The sequence below is a fragment of the Benincasa hispida genome, chromosome 1, assembly GCF_009727055.1.
Source record: "Benincasa hispida cultivar B227 chromosome 1, ASM972705v1, whole genome shotgun sequence".
Taxonomy (NCBI): Eukaryota; Viridiplantae; Streptophyta; class Magnoliopsida; order Cucurbitales; family Cucurbitaceae; genus Benincasa; species Benincasa hispida.
The window spans coordinates 34,538,989-34,560,204 of NC_052349.1; the positions used below are offsets into that span (position 1 = coordinate 34,538,989).

A 21,216-nucleotide genomic window follows, 5' to 3' on the forward strand; every position below is an offset into this window, starting at 1 on the left:
ATTTAACTTCAACTTAACAAGTAATGTGCCTAAGATTAAGAATTTAACCTCGGGCAGACTCTGATCCAAGTAGAAAAAATTAATATTATAACCATAACTACATTTCTATAATCATATGAAAGGCCAAATGTTAATGGAACTTCAATCTGTCACGCACATTGAAACGTGCTATAATGTGATCAGAATATAGAAAACAGAAATGCCAACTCATATGTAACAGTAACACATTCAAGATAACCAACTTCTGTCAGATTGTAAAAGTAATCTCCATTTAACAGAATGAATGCATAATCTGATTATATGAAACAGGTTTAGCAAGGTAAATCTACCTTATCCAGTGTCATACTAAGCTCTCTCTTGAACACTTCACACACTTGATTGTACGGGGATACTAGGCATAAAACTAACCTACAAGAACATAAGGACTAGTTTTCAGTATGAAATCCAAAGCAACAGAAGTTTCTGGATCAATATTAAATTGCATACCTTGAAACAGGAGGACAATAATGGTGTCGAAGACTATCAATTTCCCCAAGTGAACTTCCTGTACCAATAATTCTTGTTAACAAGGATCAATCACCAAATATTAAACCACCACACAATAAACATAATGCAATAGGGGACTTTATGTACGAGAGCGAGAGGGGAGGTATGAGCGAGAGCGAGAGGGCTGCGCTGCAGAGACTATTAGCAAGAGCGGATGGACTTCATGAGCGAGAGCTAGGGATTTGGGCGAGAGGGGAGGGATTTGGGCGAGAGCCGAGAGGGGAGGGATTTGGCCTTTATGAGCGAGAGCGAGAGGGATTTGGGCGAGAGGGGAGGGATTTGGGCAGAGATATATATCTAAAAATATAGATAATATTTATGAAAATAAGAGAAGTTGACGCACAGGTTATAGAATCTATCTATAACAATTAGATTAAAACAGTGCTACCTTCAATCATAACCAATATATTATGATTTCTTTCTTCCGAGGGAGCATTAGCTCGACATCAGATTTCATTCTCCAAAGTAGAAATGGTCTCAGTATTCCATGCAGTTTTGCTACCATCTACAGGATTGGAATATCTGAATATGGCACACTTATGTAACAAATAGTGCTGGAAAAAAATGTCAAAAGAATTACCAACCTGGGCCTTTCTGTTCTCTTGTGTTTCTTCTTTTTCTTCAGCTTGACACTTTCTAGAGAGACATGAACTAACAACGAATCAAACATCAATAAAGTCTTTCTCCAAATCTCTAATGCTCTAGTATTCCTCTCTCCCCTAAGAAGTACAGATGAATGACGAAACACTAAAATGTAGCCAAATAGCATTACCTCAGAAACAGATTCAAATCCTTCATATTCAAATCCTTCATTATGGCTGGTGACAATATGCAAGGAAAAAGCTCAAACCTAGATTAAAATTGATGCGAAAAAGATCTAAAAAAGGGGGAATGAAATTGCAGATTGAATTACCTCAGAAACATATTCAAATCCTTCATATCTCTACCAATCTCTCTGTTCTTTCTTCAATTTATTTTTTCAATCATCATTGGAATCTTCTTAAAGCATCGACTATGACTCCGGTTGCTTAGTTATCAATGGCATCGGGAGTACGAAAAGATGAAAAATTGATTTCAAATTGGTACTACATGGACCGGCATTGCCGACCTATCTACGAGTTCTACCATTTCTCGTTGGTTCCACATATCTCTTACTTCTCTACCTCAGAAACATATTCATCGAGTAGGTGTTTGAGGGAGTGATGATCCAAGAGATTAGCTTTTTTGGCATTTTTGGTTGCCATTTTTGATAGCTTTCGGTTTCAGTTCTCTTCGCCCTCTATGAAAGTTTGTCTGAAATCTAAGAGAGAAAGGAGAGAAACAAAATGTAACCTAATATCATTTTCGTAAGAAAAAAAATGGGGGGGACTGGGGAGGAGGTGGCTGATGGAGAAAATAGGGTTTAGAAAAGGGATAGATAGGATAGATAGGGATAGAAGCAGGAAATGAAAAAAATGGGGGGGAATGGGTTTTGTTTTTTTTTTTTGAAGGAAAAAAAACCCGGATCTAACTGACATTAAAACTATACCTACAATGTCGGTTTAAAACCAACATTAAAGATCCGCTTTTTTTAAAAAAGCCAAAACCGACATTATACATTCGGTTTCACTTTTTCCAACCGAAATTAAAGCCCAAAATTCTTGTAGTGAGCAATTCATATATTCAGTAACAACTTATTGAATTTTCAGAAATAAGTTTATTGTTTCAAACTATGAGTTTTATGATACAAAACCCAACAAACTCCCACTTGGACTGAAACTCCAGTGGTAACATATATATAGAATATATAATACTGACGTTTTGAGTTCTACGAAGAAATACAATAAACAAGGGCATCACATACCCGTGGGTTTTTCTCCCACTTGCACTAGGGTATATACCTTGTAGTTCTAGTCTTCCTAGGAGATTCTCAAACACTTTAGCCGAGAGAATCACAGTAAACACGTTAGTATACAATGGAGTTCTTAGTAAACTATATAGGGAATGCATCTTATTTTCACAACTCTTGTTTCTCAATAATGGCTAGGAAGTCATACATTCCCCCCACTACATCGAGGCACCCTCAACTCTTTGAGTAGATGGGTATGATCTGCTCAAACAACTTTTGTTATAGTATCAGTTTTGATCAATAACTATTTATTGACAATATTTGATTTTATGGAACATTTTTAAAAAAAATTAAGCCAACAAGGTGTAGAAATTTTTTCACTTGATTTCATGTTCTATTAGAATAGCCCTAGAAATCTCAAACTTTCTATATTCCTTACCTTGATCTAATCAAAGTATTCTGAATTTTATTTTACCTAACAAGTTTTATACACTTTGAATCTTTCAAGTGTTTTGAACTTGTTATTTAGGTTAAATAACTATTTGCCTTTATTGTTTGCTAGCCGTTTTTAAATATCTAAATATTTGAAAATGGCTTTTTAACTAGGTTGGTTCTAACAAAAGCTACTTTACGATAGAACAAACATAACTTTTGCTAATGAACATTTCATATATAACAAAAAGTTTAAACAATTTTTTCTTTACAATAGGATAAAATAACTTTCATTACAATAACAAAAGTAAACAAGGTTGTCTTGCCTTTTCTACCAGTAGGTTTCTTTTTTCCTTTACCTTTATTATTCTTTATTGGAATACTTTTATTCTTTGAAGAAGAAGCAATATCAGGCTTCGTAGAGGACAATCCTCTTTTCTTAGCAGTAGTAACATTTACTTATAATTCTAGTCCTTTAGCCCTCACCATGGTTTTGTAAGCCTATAGCTCATTGAGAAGCATAGTCAAGTTATACTCTATTTTATTCACAAGTGCATTCAAACAGAATTGCAAGAAACTATTCGGAAAATATTCGAGAATAAAACCAACTTGACTTTTCTCATCAACGATAGCACCATTTACGTTTTCCATGTTGAAATGGACCATCATGTCCTGGACACGTTCTCTGATAGAGGCCCTTTCTTTCATACGACAGTTGTAAACGTATTTGATAATATCATGCCTTAGGGAGAAGGATGGTTGTCCAAACATCCCACGTAGAGACTCCATAATCTGCCTGGCAGTCTCGTGATGTTTCTTTCTCGTTAGCCCATATCCATCTATCGTATGCATCCCGAACATTTCGGTTTGCATTTGAGCCAAGAACGGGAGGACACTCCTTTATTAAAACGAATCGTAGGTCATCTATCACCAGTATAGTAATTAAGTTTGTTTTCCACGTGACATAATTATCCCCAGTAAGTTTATCAAATGCCAACAATTGTACTAAAGAACTCGTCATTCTGAAAAATATAAACAAATTTTATCAGTGAATTGCTTTTTAAACCCAATTAAGTTTTAGCAAAGTAATAATGTACCCAAAATTATTATTATTATTATTATTGCAATGATACTACAACAAGACATTCTTGACTAAATACTATCCTCAAAATAACTCATATTCTGATAGTTATTTAGTTACCGTTTTTTGTCAGAAATTACTAACACTTTAGTAATTCCGTAAGTATACTCCTCTATTTTCAGACCTCAGAAGTCGGGCCAAACTATGCTACCAAATTGGAAAGTCAAAGTTGAAAACGACCTAAGAAATCTTATCCATTTCTGGAGTTTGAGTTGTTCCGAATCCTATATTACAACCCTCCGAGGGGATAGTCGTTGTTAAAATGCGATGTCGACTTAAAGACGACAAGCAGGCACAACATAGGAATCTCACGATCCAAATAAATAGAAGAGACCGTATGACACATATCCTTCACCCACTTACCATGAACTACTTCTCCCATCCATTTTGATATTGGCCCATACAAACACCTTCCGAATGGAGGTCACTCTCAGGGTGACACAAGCGTCATATGCATCTCACAGTGTGAATTTCTAAGAACGTGAGAATTGAAATCAATATATTGTATATGTGATTTTACATTGAACAACTTCCCCTCATTCATCTTGATATTGACTTATACAAACACTTTCTGAATAGAGGTCACTCACAAGGTGACACAAAGCATCAATAAATCTCACAGTGTGAAATTCTTAGGACGTGAGAACGAAAATCAAAATATCACTTTTGATTTTGCTGTTAATAACTTCCTTTATTCACCATAATTTCGATTCATGTACTTGCTTTCCGAATAGAGGTCACTCCTAGGGTGACATGAAATGAAACATGGATTGAGATTGTGAACTCTTAGGGACACGAGAGCTAAAAATGACATATCGTATATGTTATTAATCTTTCATTGAAGTATTTTAAATTCTTACTGAAGTGTTCTAATAACATATCATATATGCTATTAAACTCCCACTAAAGTGTCCTAACATTTATTTGGGTATAATTTTACTCAGGTTTGTTCCAGCTAATTAAACAACCTAAGTCTAGGTTTTTATCCAAGTATAATGTTTATATTTGGATTTAACCTATGATGTCTAGGTGATAAACAAGTTCTTAAAACCTCACATCGCTCACGTATTTCTCATAAAGTCGGTTAACAACGCTCAATTATTCGGCCATAATCCCCAGGTAGGAGGTGTTCCGTAGACCATCAACTTAAATATCCCCAGCCTTAGACAGGATTATATATCGGTTAAGTTTGTAACTATATTTTACAAGATGTCGACCTATTTTAACTATTAAAATAGGTGATTAACCTACGTGAATATGCAACTTATTTTTAATATGGATTTTAAATGTCTAACCCAATTTTATAACAAATTACAAAATTTTAGACATGCAATCCATCCACAACATACATCAAAGGCATTCAATATTTAATATAACATTTATATTAAAACATTTGAAACCCTATGCACGCATACTATATAATATAATATTTTATAACATACTTTTAATATATGTAACATGCTTCCTATGGTGGGATTTAAAATCTACATGGCATACTATATGCATATACAAGATTTATTTAATTATAACATACATCACATGCATAAATAATTAAACACAAACTAATATGATTTTGTTTTGGCACTTTCAAGCAAGCAAAGGCCTAAAATTACAAAAATCAACAAAAATCGAATTCAAAACACTTCTGGAATGCTTGTACCACCTTGAACTGGACCTGCAATGCTCAAAACTGTGCTGAACCAGGCAAAGAACCATCGAGTATGCCATCAAGTATCGAGTATGCCTTCAAACACCATCATGCATCGAGTATTTCATTAAATACCAGCAAGTATGAGCATCGAGTACCATTGAGTATGGTATCATTCATCGAGTATTTAACGAAATACCATCGAGTATAAGCATTGAGCATCATCGAGTATGGCATTGTGCATCTAGTATTTCACAAAATACCATCAAGTTGCTCATCGAGTAAGGCATCATGCATCGAGTTTCTAAGCATCGAGCATCGAGTTTTGAGCAGAGGCTGAAAATTTGGTTCCTACTGCTTGACCTTCTTCATTTCTTTCTTCAATTACAACCTAATTCCAACTCTAATAACTCCATACAAATTACAAACATTTAAACACACATTAAGACTCATTAAACAAGAGTCAATTAAAAAATTACAACATAATTAAAAAAAAAAAAACAATGCCAAAACTCAGAGAAATCACATCAGTTCATCATTTTCATGCAACTTATGAAACAACACCCACCAAGCCAAAGTTAAACTGAATTGAATGCTTAATTATTATCTGATATCAATTGTTGGATTGAGGAAGCAAGCATCGGAAGTAAAAGAAGACCATTAAGCATTCTAATTCATTAATTTTGGCTTTAGATTAAGCATGCTCATGAGATTAAAAAGGGTTTCATGACATACCTTTGAAGAACACCTTAAATCACGATTTTAGCTGCAATCTCCTTGAATTCAGCTTGCGACTACCACAAGACCTTTCCTACTATCCTCTAGGTGCCTTAGATTGAGTCGTGGGACTCAAAATAAGCTTGAATTGAAGGAAATTTGGAGGATATGGTACTAGTTTTCAGCTCGAAGAACTCTTCTTCAACAGACAAAATTTCAGAGTTTCGGTAGCAATTGCATGAAGAATTCCACTCAGACTCTTCAGTATTTATTGCATGATCATCATGTAAGAAAAAATGCTACATGAATTCCAGCACATGCTTGGAATTTTGACTAAGAAAAGAAGTGGATTATGAATGAGCTCGTTGAGCTTTTAGTGGAAAAATCTAACCTTTTAAATTTTGAAACTAATTTCAAAATAAAATTCAATTTTCAGTTTTTATTTTATAATTACAATTGAAATTATATTAATTTTACAAAATTAATTCAAAACTAATTTTCTAATAAAATTAATAATAAATAATTAATTAAACAATTTAATTAATTCTATTAATCTAATATTAAATATTACATTAATCCATCAATCTCTCCACTACCACGGATCCCTATTCATGATTTAAATAATAATCGATTCTCCAATTTCGTTTAATTTTGAAATAAAATGTGTATCTATATCACATATAATTACCAAATTCCTTTAATTCTAATTTGAACATTTCAAATCAACTGATCGTGCTATTCTAAGACTAATCCGTTTGTGAGCTAGTAGGGGGACCTAGTGGACCTACAGATCATGGGCTCCAACGATCCGAGATTAATCGGCTAAACTCTTTACACCGAATTAACCCTTTTCGTTAACTAGTGGGTCACTCCACTAAACCCTGTAGTTGCACTCCCCTCACTGTAGATACATTGTGTCCACTTGATATAACTATGATTAGTAAGTTAACCCTTCACAGGTTGTTCGTAATAACGACTGGGTCAAAAGGTTGTTGTACCCACGAGATTACTCTTGTTCCTTAAGTCCCATTGACCCTCTAATGAATAATTGGTTTGTGATCCGATAATCAATCTGAGTCACTCTCGAGCCAATAAGAGGGTGAGGCCCCTTGTTCAAGATACGAAATCAGTCCTTAAGGAAAAACCTATCTACTACCCCTGAGAGTGGGTAGGAGTGAGTTCTATCTTGCACCCTATGTGCCCAGCTATCTACTCGATCTTACCTATGAAAAGGGAGGCTTGGCGCCATTGAGCCAACCCTCAACTATGAAAATCTAAGGATAATCCCGAATAAATAGGAGTTCATAGTTAGCTCATGATTTAAGTCAAGTTACCTAGGTCAACATTTTGAAATAGTGTCTTAAACAGTAAACAATGTTATAAATTAAGAGTGACTTATTTCGTGGTCCAATCTTGTGCAAACTCATTGCACAAGATGCCCCACTCCTCAAGTCATGACATTACAAATTAGGATCACTTCATTTGTAACACTTTACAACTCTTTGTAACAACTACAGAGTGGGTCACATCCAATAGTGTTAATAGAATAAGGCATCCAACCTTATTCATATACTATAGACCATTTTGACTATTTACTCGAACCTAATCCACTTTTATGTCTCCACATCAAGTTCAAATACTCATGTAATAGTCATGGATCTTTTAGTTTATTGGATTTATTTCTAAAACGAAATAAGCAATTCATATATTCAATAACAACTTATTGAATTTTCATAAATAATTTTATTGTTTACAAACCACGAGTTTTAGGACATAAAATCCAACAATATATGCTTATTATATCATTCAACCATACAATGGGCAATTTAGAAATAATATAAAGACCAAAAAAACAACAATTCGCCTACTGTAAATTCAAAACCTATTTTAAGTATGCTTAAAGTTCATAGAAAATAGATAGAAAATCTTTACCTTTGTAGAACCAAGTGAGAATCCAACTCTCCAATTAGGATTTTAGAATATCACAAAAAACACAACCTTCCAATCCTCTGAGAAACTTTTGGTAAATTTTGGTTCATGGGAGCCAATTGTATTGGAGAAAAAAAAAAGATGAAGAAGGAATTTTCTTTGAGAGAAGTAAAAATTCAGAATTCTTCTGTGCATGATTTTTTTTATTCTTTTTTCCTCTGTGACCAAAACCAATTTTTTCATCAATCGAGATAGAGGGGGAGAGGAACATGGAACCACCCACGTTTTTAGATAACTCCTGGGAGTTATCTAATTAATTAACTTACTTAATTGTGAATTAATAAATAACTAATTAATCATTAATTAAATCTAATTTAATTAATGATTTCATTTAAATCATATTAAATGAAACATCTCTCATATAATCTATAGTTTTAATTCAATTAATTAAATTAAACTAAATTAAATTAAATTAAATTATTATTTAATTCTCAAATTAAATTATCTCCAAATTAAATATCAAATATTGAATTTGGCTTACATTTGAATCATATCCAATTTATATTTCTCTCATAACCTATAGTTTTAATGTGCATCAAATACACATTAATTTTAACCTATAGTTTCAATATGAATCCAATTCATTAATATTTGAACTCTTTCAAATATTTTATTATCTCATAAATTAATTTTGAATCATATCTAAAATTAAATTTAAATAATAAAGTTTAATTAAAATATAAACTTTATATTATAATGTATCATTATACATTATATTATTTCCACAAGTGAATTTGAACATTTTAAACTTTATTCAAAGTATAGTTACCTCAATTCCTTTTACGAGCTAGTAAGAGGAACTCAAGAACCTACAGATTAGATGCTCCAACGATATGAGATTAATTGGCTAAACTCATTAACCAATTCAACAATATTTGTTAACTGTGGGTACACTCTACTAAAGACACATAATTGCACTCTTCTTACTGCAAATATAATTTTTGTGTCCACGGATATAGACCAATGACAACAATTTAGTCCTTCATGAGTGTTCATAACACTAGCTGGGTCAAATTACTGTTTTACCCCTGGGTTACCTTTGTATACTTAACTACCAGTGCTCCTCTAATGAACAACCTATTTATGGCTCAACCATTAAACAGAAACCCTTCTCGAGACAGTAAGAGGGTAGGACCTTTTGTTCAAGTCTCGGAGACACCATTTAAGGGAACACTCATATTTGTATCCTAAAGTTAGGAAGAAGTGAATTCCATTTCGTGAAATTATGTTCTCAACTCCCAACTCTCTCTTGTCCCCAAAATGGTAGGTTTATTGAGTCTGTGAGCTGACCACTCTCACCCATAAAAATCAAAGTACAATCCTTCATGGAGTCCATAACTCATTCAGGATTAAGACTAAGTTACCTAGGTCATCCAAATGAAATAGAAATCTAACTAGTCAACGAAGTTACATCTAGTGGTTACTATTTCGTAGTTCGGTCTTATGCAAACTCATTAAATAGGATACCCCCACTTGTATGTCCCCTACACAAACGCATTGGATCATTGTATTTGTATCAAATACAAAGTGGGTCATATCCACAGAGTCACCAGTATAAGGTACCTAACCTTATCCATATACTATAGACCCTTTAGGTTGTATCTTGAATACTGATCCTCATATATCTCCACATAAAGTTCAAGACTCATACGACAATATAGGATGTTAGTTTGATTGGATTAGGGTTATTTAGGCAATATTAATATAAGATAAAAAAAAATAATAACTATTTATTGCAATAAACATTAATAACACTTTGATGGTCGATCAAATGTTACATTTACTATCTACGAGTTTTAGGGCATAAAACCCAACAATTCCCACTTGAACTAAAACTACAATTAGTGGGATGTATATACAATAAATAATCCAAAGCTGTAAATGTCAAATGTAAAAGTACATTACATGAAAAGTAAATATACAAATACAATAAACTAGGGCATCCTTATACCCATTACACATCTCCCACTTGCCCTAGATTAAATTGTATACTTGCCTCGTAGACCTAGACTCAGATGACCCTCAAACACTTTAGTCGAGAGATTCTTCATAAATGGATCAGTGATGTTGTGCTCCAAAGCGATCTTCAATCACGCCTCATCATCGCACTATCTCCCGTATTAGGTGATACTTCCTCTCTATATGATTTCCTCGTTTGTGGCTATCAGGTTCTTTCGAGTTGGCTACTACCCCACTGTTGTCACAATATAATGTATGTCACTAAGCTTTAGGACAAGTGGGAGATTGTTGGAATTGGTATCCTAAATCTCCTTGTAATCTCATAGTTTGTAAACTTTGTATAAACATATTGTTGTTAATAAAATAAGTGTTATTTTATAAGCATATACTCAATCCAATAAACTAAGATCCTAGGTTATTTTATGTAATTTAAACAAGTATGTAGAGACATACAAGTGGATCTTGTTTAAATAATAACCTAAACGGTCTGTAGTAGATGGATAAGGCTGGGTACCTTATCCTAGTGACACTATAGATATGGCTTTCTTTGTAGGTGTTACAAGTGTTGTAAAGTGCTATAAATGATCTAATCCTAATCATTCATGTAAATAAATATGAGTGAGGATATATTATACAAAGAGTTTGTATAAGACCAGATCACGAAATGATTAGTCTCTTTATATAACGCCGTTAATAATAGAGACTTACATTTCATTAGGATGACCATAGTGAAGGAACTCTAATGAGAGAACCTTGAGTGGAAGCGGATCGACCAAATTCCATTTTTATTGAATACAAGATTTACAGTAAACAAATAATAAGATATGCATTTAATTCTAAATTACAGTATGCTTTAAAAGAAAGGGTTTCAAGAAACCTCACCTTTGAAGATCTTTTCTTCACGATTTTCCCTCGACGGATCACGAACAACTTGAAGACCTTCTTCAAGATACATCTCAAACAAAACCTGGACAATACCACAAAATTACCTTGGTATTCTCAGCGTGAGAACCCAGGAGTGGTGGGCTTTGACTATTTTGGTTAAAAAGGAAAAGTTAAGGTGTAGGAGGGAGCTTGAGAATGTTCAAAACTCAAGACAAAAAAAAAAAAAAAAGAACTCTTTTGTATTTTCTTTACTATCTCAATCATTTTCTTTTAGCCTTGAAGAAGAAGAATAAGCCTTTTTTCTTTTTCTACTTTCCATAAATAACCACCACCCACATTAGAAAAGATGGGGAAGGGAGTTATTATTTAAATAATAATAATAATAATATTAATATGAATATGAAAACTAACTTATCACACACACACACACACACACACACATATATATATATATATGTGATATCAAATATTACATGGAAAATTATTTCAAATAGTAAAACTATCGAAAATATTTACAAAATATAGCAAAATTTTAGAATTATCAATAATAGACGCCGATAGGAATTGATAGACACTGATAGAAGTCTATCAGTGTCTATCACGTCTATCATTGATAGTTCTAAAATTTTGTTATATCTTTTAAATATTTTGGTTTATTTTTTTAAATTTAAAAACAGGCAATATAACATATAACCTATGGTTTTCATATTGTATCACATACATATAAATTGTAGTTTCTTTTCTCTATTATACGGCATTTAATATAAATCATATTTATATTAAATTTAACAACTATGAATCCAATTCAAATACATTATGACAATTATATCACATATAATCGAAACAACTTAATTATATCATATATAATTAAATCCCTCTATTAATTTGAATAATTCAAATTAATAAAAAAAACTGATTCTCAACTAAATCCTATTGAGCTACCAAACTTCGAGACACCGAACAAATTCCCTAGGACTGGGACGAAAAGTAATTATCACGGGAAAATTCTTGATGATCTTTGGCATTTTCCTTTTCAGTTTGATCTTTTTGTTGCGTCACTGAGAGGATTAATGTCAGATCCACAAGGGGGTCGGGCTTGGATTCACTTTCACTTACCGAAGTTGAGTGGGTACCTTATGGACCTATAGCTTGAAGCTTAAATGGTATATGAATAATTAATTAAACTCTTTAATTACAATATTCACCATCCGTTAACTGTCGAGCACTCCACTAAAGACCGACAGCTGCATTCTTCGCACTATAGATATATTTCTATGTCCATTGGATATAACCAATAACTAGTACGATGACCCTTCACAAATTGCTCGTAAGTATAGCTAGGTCAAATTACCGTTTTGCCCCTGTAGTTACATCTAACTTCTTAAGTACCACTGATCCCTTTAATGAATAATAGATCATAGTCCAACTATGACTAAACCCCTCTCGGGCCAGGAGAGGGTGTGGCAGCACATTGTTCAAGACTCAGAATCAACCTTTAAGGGAGCAATTTATCTACTTACCCCTGCCCTAGGGAAAGAGTGAATTCAATTTTGTGTAACTGAGTTCCCAGCTTCTCAATCAGACAAATCCCCAAAATGGTAGGCTTGTTGAGCTGACGATCTGGCCACTCTCTCCCATACAAATCAAAGGATCGCACTCATAGGCAGAAGTTCACGACTCACTCAAGATTCAGGTCATGTTACCTATGGTCATTCTGGTAAAATGTAAGTCTCTATTATGAACGGTGTTATATAATGAGACTAAACATTTCGTGGTCTGGTCTTATACAAACTCATTTGTATAGAATATCCCCGCTCGCATGTCTATACATGAATGATCAGGATCAGCTTATTTGTAGCACTTTACAACAATTGTAAAACCTATAAAGCAGACCATACTCGTAGTGTCACCAGGATAAGATACCCAGCCTTATCCATCTACTACAGACCATTATTAAGTTATCACTAAAACATGATCCACCCGTATGTCTCTACATACATGTTTAAGTTACAAAGATAACCTTGGATGTAGTTTATTAGTTTGTGGTTAATGCAACTAAAATATAAATTTTTTTATAGACAATGAATAAAATATCAAAGATTTTATTAAATACATAATGAGTTTGTTCAATAATGTTTACAAGCTATAAGACCCTACGAGATTTAGGGCATCAACCGCAACAATCTCCCACTTGACTTAATGCCAGTGGGATGTAGAATATAATCAAAATACAAAGTACATAAGTAATAAACTAGGGCATAAAATGCGCCACAAGCCACTATTATCACAATAAAGTGTGATAGGCCTTACATATCTAGAACAACTTCCAGATCAGTCAAGAATTTCCTGAGCCAAAAGACTTCCTTAGTAGCTTCACAAGCTGTTACATACTCAGCCTCTATGGCGGAGTCAGCGATGCACCCTTGCTTGGTGCTTCTTCATACTACTGCCCTTTGTTAAGAGTGAACACTGGTCTTGATGTGGATTTCCTCGAATCCTTATCAGTCTAAAAATCAGAGTCCATGTGTCCAGTAAGGATCAAATCCTTATGGCACAAACATGTAGTCTTTCGTTCTCCGTAGATACTTGAGGTGTTTTTAACGATTGTCCAATGATTTAATCCTGGATTAGATTGATATCTACTGATTATCCCCACTTCATAGCAGATGTTAGGGCTAGTACATAACATCACATACATCAAGCTGCTCACAACAGATGCGTAGGGGATCTGTGTCATCTCCTCAATTTCTTGAGGTGTCTTAAGACATGATTCCTTAGACAATGTAACTCCATGCCTAAAAGGCAATAAGCTCCTCATGGAGTTCTGAATCGCATATTTGATAAGCATCTTGTCAATATATGATGTCTGAGATAGTAGCATTTTGTTCTTTCGATCTCTAAAGATCTGAATACCCAGAACAAACTAAGCCTTTCACAAATATTTCATTTAGAATTGGGTCGCTAGTTAGTTCTTAACTGTAGTCAGTAAACCTACATTATTTCTAATGAATAGGATATCATCTACATACAACACTAGAAAAACTGCTGAACTATTAATGATTTTCTTGTATACATAAGGCTCATCAACGTTTTGAACAAAGCCATAAGATTTGATCACAGTATCAAACCTTATGTTTCAAGATCGAGAAGCTTGTTTTAGTCCATAAATAGACCGATTAAGCTTGCAAACCTTTTGCTTTTGACCTTGGGTTATGAATCCTTCAGGCTGTACCACGTAAATGGTCTCCTCAGGATTTCCATTCAAAAAAGCAGCCTGGACATCCATTTGCCAAATCTCATAGTCATAATATGAAGCAATGGATAGGAGGATCCGAATAGACTTAAGCATGGCAACGGACAAGAAAGTCTCCTCATAGTCGACTCCCTTTACCAGGGTATAACCCTTTGCCACCAGGCTAGCCTTGAAGGTTTGCACCTTCCTATTAGTATCTCGTTTCCTCTTATAAATCCATTTAAAACCTATAGGTTTAATCCCATCAGGTTAAAACAACTTAATTATATCATATATAATTAAATCCCTTTATTAATTTGAACAATTTAAATTAATCCAAAAACTGATTCTCAACTAAATTCTATTGAGTTACCAAAAGGACCTCATGGACTTCTAGCTTAAATCTCCAACGGTACCTAAATAATTTATTAAACTCTTTAATTACATTACTCACCATCCGTTAACTGTCAGACACTCCACTAAAGATCGACTACTACACTCTTCGCACTACACATATATTTTTGTGTCAATTGGATATAACCAATCAATAATACAATGATTCTTCACAAATTGCTCGTAAGTACAACTAGGCCAAATTATCATTTTGCCCCTATAGTTACATCTTACTCCTTAAGTACCACTGATCTCTCTAATGAACAATAGATCAAAGTCAAACTATGATTAAACCCCTCTCGAGCTAGGAAAGGGTGTGGCGCCACATTTTTCAAGACTCGGAGTCAACCTTTAAGGGAGCAATTTATCTACTTACCCTTGCCTCAGGGAAGGAGTGAATTCTATCTTGTGTAGTTGTGTTCCCAACCCCTTAATCAGATGAATCCTCAAAATGGTAGGCTTGTTGAGTCGGCGATCTGGCCATTCTCAATGATGGTACATATAATTCACCACATCTTCTAATTAATCATCGCAAGGCACTCCCTATTTTTATTATCTTCTTCAAAATTTGAAAGTCTTAAGTTTTATTTTGTGCAAACCTCTGCTCAAACATTTATTACCGCATTCTTGTAAGTTTCTTTTTAGCTTTGTGGTGAGAACGCTTCCAACCTCTAAGTTTGGGGGTGGCAGCGGTCTCGGAGAATTGCGTTCATTGCATTGCAATCATTTGAAAAAAAAAACAAGTTTTTGAGAATAATAACTCCAATGTCAAGGCAATGGGGAAACCCATGTTGATAAGAGTTAAGTTGTGAAAAGCATTTACCCGTAGTTAGATGTCCACATGACACACGTAGAGGCAAGCCAAAACGAAGGAAAGTCGCCAAGATTAGCGCATAAGCGCAACTCCTCTATCCGGCGCAAGCCAAATCAAATGAGACAAGAGTTGAGTTGAATATGGAATGCAACCGAAGTTGGATGCCCGCATGACACATGTGGGGGTAAGCCAAAACGAAGGGCATAACCAGGTTCAACACTGCATTTGAATAAGTCATCGCAAAATTTTGAAGTATTTTGAACGAACGCATTCTCAAAAGATAAACGCAAAGTTGCGGTGAATGAATAAAAAGTTTTTTAGCAAAGGCTTGCCGAATTTTAACTTAGAAAAGATCCTTTTGAAGAAGCAGCCAAAGTGGAGGAGAGCTTTGCGGTGATGGTCAGAGGTGTGTGTAAATTATATTCTGAGAAGTTGTTCATCGCAAAGGAAAGCATGAAGGTGAGTTAGAATTTCTTGAGTATAATGCATGCTTGAGGACAAGCATGATTTTAAGTTTGGGGGTGTGATGACATGCAGAGGCCTTTAACTTAGAATTATGAAGGTTGTTAAGCAGAATATGCAGCAATTGTGCTAGGAATTCTCGAGAAAGTGAGCTTGCGTCGATCAGCATGATGAATCTTGGCTAACCCGTTATTATGCTTCAATGTTCTCTTTTTGTAGTTAATACAAGAAGTGGACGCAAACGCGGAAACTGGACCACTGCATAGACGACCGCATGCGGAGAAACTCTCCATTGCAAAGGCGAACGCATCGATCAATGCATGGATGTTGCGGTAATCATCCGTATGGGTCTATCGCATGAGAGTTGCACTCGTCGAGCGATTGCGGTCATCGTGTAGAGTTGCGGTATTTAGCGAATGCGGTCATTGAATGATTACGGCTACGCGATAACACATGATAAAGGGATCAACGCAAGGTTGGTGGAATGAACGAATCAACGCATCTACCTTGGGAAAATCAAAAAATGATGTTGATATTTCACCTATCACGCCGTTAGCTGTAGAGGTTCAGAAAAGGACTAATGCGTCAAATGTCAGACTTAGAGCAGTCCATTAATGCTGTCGGCGATCCAAGCTCTATAAATAGAAGCCGATGAGAAGAAATTCAAGTTATCCAAGATTTTTCCCTGAAGTTCACCTCTACCGTCGATCGTTTTGACGCCCGTCAGCCTTGAGCCAGTCATTGCTTCCAGCCGGTCATTTCATTTTCCTTTCTCTTCTTATATTGTATTGTATGACATTTTGTGATTAAGGAATTAATACAATTTGTTATCAATGCATTTCTCTGTCTCCTTCGACTCCATCTCCATCTTCTTTGCTTAGCATTTTTACTTTCATTGCAACACTTAGTGAGATTGCTTGGGTATCACATACTTAGTCATGTGGATTAGGGATATGAAGCATGTAGCAACCCACCGAGAGGAGTGCATTGCGTGAGTGTGTGAGTAACCTTATTTGCTTAGTGTGAAGCTACGAAAATGCCTGTCTATAGGCTAATGTAATACTTGTCTATGAGTAAAGTGAACAACAACCAACTACCCGGGAGGGTAAGTGGTTAGTCGCATTAAGCAATGTATGCATTGTTCACTAGAGATAGGAATAATCTTAGGTCAGCCAAGTTCATGCGGTTACCTTGTCCTATGAGCGCATCATTCATAGTTTAGGCATACTTGAGAGAGTAGTCTAAAACCCAAATCTAAGACTCGAGAGAGCGGATTTGAATGCATAGACAAGAACGGGGAACTTAGAGATAAGCTCTGTTTGTTAACCTGCATTGCATTTACCCTAGGAATAGGTATGATATTATGTGGTCACCTTATTTGTGTGTGTCACTTTGTCATCGCATAAATAAGAATAAAGGCTTATGTGTAGGTCCTATAGACTTATCGCATATACCGCATGCGTTCTAGCATTAGAAGCCGTAGCATTCGCACCGAGGAGGTGGTTGACTATTGTATGTATGTTGCATGATCGCATGGCTTGCGTTGACTAAGGTTGCCCTTGCGGTCACTCTTAAGTATTGCAATGAAAACATCTCCGCATTTCATCTATTTTCCCAATCACTTATTTCATGTCAAGAATTGTCATGTCTCTACCTCTCATGTATATTTTCATTGCGTTGTCTGTTAGTTAGGAGTAGAAGTAGAATTAATTTAGCAACCCCTCCATCATTCTTTTATTTAAACCACCGCATGTACATTACCGCATTCATTCAGCTACAAGTCCCCGTGTTCGACCTCGAATCACCCGAGAAACTTGTGTTTGTATTATACTTGGCGTGAGCGCAAGAAAACTCGTGATAGGATGCATGGTCATCGCATACATCTGTTAACGCATATTAATTCCAACGTATGACCATCAACGCATGACTATCAACGCATACCTTAAGAACATGCATCGCATATTGCATCCAAGGGATTTTAGGGTTTGAGTATTTGACGTCTAATTTCCCATCATCAAGTTTTTGGCGCCATTGCCAGGGACTTGTCTGATAATTGTTTGTTCAGTTTTGTGTCTTTGCGAGCAAACTTTTTATCTTGGGAGTATTGTAGCTTGTGCGACCAGGTTGCAAACAATATTGAAGTGTAAGCGATGCGCCGAAAGCCGGTATTGACCCCAAGGTAGAAGGGCAATCAGTCATAAGAGCTGAAGGCAATTCTAAGCACATGGTCGCGAACATGCGCCCAACAATTGTCGGAAGTTCCAATGGTCAAGGCAACATGACCCAAGCAGTTGAAAACCATCTCCTGCATGGAAGACTCCTTGTGGTGACAACACCCTTATTTTTCCAGGGACGTCTGCTACTCTATCTTTACTTTTCTTTCTTAGTTTAGATTATTTTTATTTTGGATATATGGCTGCTTTCTTGGTTGTGGTGCGATTGTTCCTTGCAAGTGCAACAATAAGTCTCCTCGGTTTGAAGAACAATGGAAGAATTCCTTTCATCCTTCAACGCATGGCTTCAATCGCATGAATTCCAACGCATGATCACATGCGTTGTTTCGCCTAAGGTCTTTTCTTGTTATCTTGTATGCCTTATTCTTTCGAAATTCTTCCTTTCCCGATTGCGTTGCTTTGCGATGTTTCTATGATGGTACGTATAATTCACCGTATCTTCTAATTAATCATCGCATGACACTCCTTACTTTTATTAGCTTCTTCAAATTTTGAAAGTCTTAAGTTTTATTTTGTGCAAACTTCTGCTCAAACATTTATTACCACATTCTTGTAAGTTTTTTTTTTAGCTTTGTGCTGAGAATGCTGCCAACCTCTAAGTTTGGGGGTGGTAGCGGTCTCGGAGAATTGCGTTCATACCATTGCGATCATTTGAAAAAAAAAAGCGAGTTTTTGAGAATAATAACTCCACTGTCAACGCAATGGGGAAACCCATTTTGATAAGAGTTAAGCTGTGAAAGGCACTTACCTATAGTTGGATGTCCGCATGACACACGTAGAGGCAAGCCAAAATGAAGGCAAGTTGCCAGGATCAGCTCATAAGCGCAACTTCTCTATCTGGCGTAAGCCAAATCAAATGAGACAATAATTGAGTTGAATATGGAACGCAACCGAAGTTAGATGCCCGCATGACACACGTGGGGGTAAGTTAAAACGAAGGGCGTCACCAGGTTCAACGCTGCATTTGAATAAGTCATCGCAAAATTTTGAAGTATTTTGAACGAACGCATTCTCAAAAGCTAAACACAAAGTTGCGGTGAATGAATAAAAAGTTTTTTAGCAAAGGCTTGCCGAATTTAAACTTAGAAAAGATCTTTTTGAAGAAGCAGCCAAAGTGGAGGAAAGCATTGCGGTGATGGTTAGAGGTGTGTGTAAATTATATTCTGAGAAGCTAGTCATCGTAAAGGAAAGCATGAAGGTGAGTTAAAATTTCTTGAGTATAACACATGCTTGAGGACAAGCATGATTTTAAGTTTGGGGGTGTGATGACATGCAGAAATGCATGTCATCTTAGGCCTTTTACTTAGAATTATAAAGGTTGTTAAGCAGAATATGTGGCAATTGTGTTAGGAATTCACGAGAAAGTGAGCTTGCGTCGATCGGCATGATAAATCTCGGCTAACCCGTTATTATGAGTTATTATGCGTTCAATGTTCTATTTTTGTAGCTAATACAGGAAGTGGACACAAACGCGGAAACCGGACCACCGCATAGATGACCGTATGCGGAAAAACTCTTCATTGCAAAGGTGAACGCATTGATCAACGCATGGATGTTACGGTAATTAGTCGTATAGGTCCATCGCATGGGAGTTGCGCTCGTCAAGCGATTGCGGTCATCATGTAGAGTTGCGGTATTTAGCGAATGCGGTCACTGAATGATTGCGGCGACACGATAACGCATGATAAAGGGATCAACACAAGGTTGGTGGAATGAACGCATCAATACATCTACCTTGGGAAAATCAAAAGATGATGTATCCATTTCACCTATCACGCCGTTAGCTGTAGAGGTTCAGAAAAGGACTAACACGTCGAATGTTAGACTTAGAGTAGTCCCTTAATGCTGTCGGCGATTACCCCTGCAACCCATGATTTTACCTATGATCCAGATAAAATGCATGAGAAGACACTTGAGAGTTCTTCACCTCCTTCATCCATTCCAAGTGACGACCGGAGCTAGATCTCGGGAGAGTCAGCTTTACCGCCCATCCATGGCACCACTGGCAGCCTTGACGCACATCCGCTGGAAGCAAGTCTTTGCTTCCAGCCGGTTATTTTATTTTCCTTTCTTTTCTTATATTGTATTGTATGACATTTTTTGATTAAGGAATTAATACCATTTGTTTTCAATGCATTTCTCTATCTCTTTCGACTCCATCTCCATCTTCTTTGCTTAGCATCTTTACTTTCATTGCAACACTTAGTGAGATTGCTTGGGTATTGCATACTTAGTCATGTGGATTAGGGATATCAAGCATGTAGCAACCTACCGAGAGGTGTGTGTTGCGTGAGTGTGTGAGTAACTTTATTTGCTTAGTGTGAAGTTGCAGCATGGCTTATGTTGACTAAGGTTGACCTTGCGGTCACTCTTAAGTATTGCAATGAAAACATCTCCGCATTTTGTCTATTTTCCCATTCACTTATTTCATGTCAAGAGTTGTCGTGTCTCTACCTCTCATGCATATTTTCATTACGTTGTCTATTAGTTAGGAGTAGAAGTAGAATTAGTTTAGCAACCCCTCCATCATTCTTTTATTTAAACTACCGCATGCACATTACCGCATTCATTCAGCTACAAAACCCTCTGTTCGACCTCGGATCACCCGAGAAACTTGTATTTGCGTTATACTTGGCATGAGCACAAGAAAACTTGTGACAGGACGCATGGTCATCGCATACATCTGTTAACGCATATTCATTCCAATGCATGACCATCGACGCATGAACATCAGTGCATACCTTAAGAACATGCATCACATATTGCGTCCAAGGGATTTTAGTTGTCGAGTATTTGACGTCTAATTTCCCTCATCACTTTCTAGCACCAATTACGAATTAGGACCTTCGATTTGTTCAGATTAATTGATTGTTAACCTTTGTAGAGATTAGTTAATTCACATCAATTGGGTAGCTATGCATGCATAATTTGAATCT

At 35.8% G+C, this 21,216-nt stretch overlaps 1 long non-coding RNA gene across 1 annotated transcript; it reads right to left on the bottom strand.

Annotated features, from left to right (window-relative positions):
* Nucleotides 1–329: 329 nt before the first annotated feature.
* Nucleotides 330–968, bottom strand: LOC120070334. Its single transcript, XR_005479856.1, has 3 exons — nucleotides 935–968; nucleotides 487–544; nucleotides 330–408 (listed from the first exon to the last, which is right to left on the bottom strand). It is a non-coding gene; the product is annotated as an uncharacterized LOC120070334 (long non-coding RNA).
* Between the last annotated feature and the right edge of the window lie 20,248 nt (nucleotides 969–21,216).